Source organism: Alligator sinensis, unplaced genomic scaffold (genome assembly GCF_000455745.1).
Source record: "Alligator sinensis unplaced genomic scaffold, ASM45574v1 scaffold170_1, whole genome shotgun sequence".
In the NCBI taxonomy this organism is placed as follows: domain Eukaryota; kingdom Metazoa; phylum Chordata; order Crocodylia; family Alligatoridae; genus Alligator; species Alligator sinensis.
Genome location: NW_005841863.1, coordinates 3,190,614 through 3,193,035, shown reverse-complemented (window position 1 = coordinate 3,193,035; position 2,422 = coordinate 3,190,614).

Below are 2,422 nucleotides of genomic sequence, written 5' to 3'. Positions count from 1 at the left end.
GTGGAAAAACAGCTGTGTGGGATGGTGGGTGGCAGCCACTGCATGCAAGCTCTCCCCCTCCACCCCTGTCCAATCAGCTGGTTGGCTGGGTGGCACCTGTACAGCCTGCAGAGGGGTGTTGCTGTCCTTGCCCTCCCCCCCACCCATGTCCTGCTTCTGGGACACGTTGGTGCAGGGTGGTGGGTGGCAACGCTCCATCCCTGCTTACTCATGCGTACCCCTTAGGACTTTCCCAAGTATCCCCGGGAGCATGTGTACCCTCAGTTGACAACCCCGGTGGTATCAGCTACAGAGATAGAATGTTGCTTTCAGCAATTAACTTCTTGGCTTTCACGTAAAGAAAAATATATGGAAGCACTTAATGGTGATTTATAGAATCATAGAAAAGTAGGTCTGGAAGGAACCGTCAGAGGTCATCTATTCCAAGCCCCTGCCAGAGGCAGGATCATCCTTATCCAAACCATTGTATAGAAATCCATTGTCTAACTTATTAGTAAAACTACACAGTCAACCCTGACGCAACCACAAGGCATTCAAAGTCCTATTCTGTCCTATTACAAAGTCAGAGCCTCGCTTTTATTTTATTTTATTTTATTTTTTTTAGTGTTTGGCATATTGCTTGTTTTCAATTTGCTCAGATTTAGAATTGGCTCAGTAGCAGATTGCTAAGGATCATTAAAATCATGACTGAAAGTGTTGGCAAGGTGTTAATGAGATTAGCATCTCCTTCCTCCATAAAGAACAAAACAAAAACAGGTTGACTTTTTGGAATATGATGATCAGTGATAACTGGAAGTGGAAAAAATGAAGGGGAAGTGTTGTTTTTAGATAATATGGCATAGTGTAAACTGTTAATACTACACGCTAGGGACTGATTGGCAAAACTTGAATTTGAAGTCATGCAAAACCCCTCAGAGATGCCTTTAAATATTCTGTGCTTAATAAAGCCAAGTGACATTAAGGGAACCCAAACCTTTGAAAGCTAGTATGAAGTTTTGTTTGAAGACCAAGACTCCACTTACTCTATTCCTTTAACACCGGGAGAGGATGTGAAGGATCCTTGCTCTTCTGTGCTTATATTGGGGTGGAGGGTAGGGAATGAAGATATTAAAACCTTTCCCTCCAGTTTTCCCCTGTGTTTTCCCTGTCCTCAGGAGGTCATATGCAACTGCTGCTCTTACCTATGATTTCTTCCTAGAAGCTCCTGGGATTATTTTTGTTTCACTCTTGTTCGTAGGATAACATATTATTTCCTCCATTTTTTGTCGTTATTTCTTCCATTTTTCTGTTTTGCAGTGGTAATTAAGGAAACTATTGTTGTACCACAAGGAAGTATCTTACTGGAAATTCTCTTCAGTGCTGCTGCATTTTCCCTTTATGAGAGAGAGAGAGAGAGAGAGAGAACTCACAGTAGAATCAGTTACTGGAAAACTATCCAGAAGTCCTCTTCACTCCCCTCTCTTAGCAACCAAGGTGAGAGAGAGCGAGCAGTGGAAAACAAAACCCTTCAGCTCAGGGGTGCTTCTAACCCAAAGTCCTTGTTAAGACATTAGTAGTCCAGGAAGTGGTTTTAAAGATCTCTACTGCTTCATGGGGGTGAAATGGGCATGCCCACTGTCTTCAGAAAAGCCTTCCCTTAATTAGGGGTAGTCTTGGGTTTTTGTTGCTGGGTGTGCAGGTTATGCAGTTTTAGTTTCCCCAGGGGTTGGCAAGGTGGGTCTTGGCTGGGTCCTCAGTGCTGAGATGGACTTTTCCCTCTATTGGTTCTGGCTACCCTTGCTCCTGCTTGGCTATACAGTGGGTATTGTGGTACTCCCAAGTGGCCATGGCAGAGAGCAGACACTCTGCTACTGCAGCAACAGCTGCACATTGGATCATTTCCTTTGGAAGAGTTCTGCTGCTGCCTATAGGACAGGGGCTTCTGTTGCTCACACTCTATCTTGATGGTGAGCAGTACTCTTTGTTGGGTGCTAGGGCTGTGTGAAGCTTCAGTCCTTGATTAGATTCGGCAGAGATTTGGCCTGATTCGGCGGCTAAATTTCCAAATCTGAATCAAATCAGGAGACCCTTTAATCTCACCAAATTGAATTGGAACCCTCTGAATCGATTCGGTGAGATTTGGAATGATTTGGAGATTCGTACATAGACACGGCTTTAAATATTTTTTCTACATACCTCAAGGTAGCAGGTGACTTATGAATGCTGCTATGCTGGGGCGGATGTAGAGTCCCACAGGAGTGCGGGGGCCTCCCCAGCGCACTTGGCAGCATACCTGGAAGTGGACCAGAAGCACTTCTGGGTCCATTGGGGAGCGCGCAGGGCCCCCCCTCCCCCCTGGCTCGGTGACTGGTGCCTCCTGGGTCTGGAGGGTCCCCCAGGGTCCCCCGCAGTCAATCGTCAAACTGGGGAGGTGCGGGGGGGG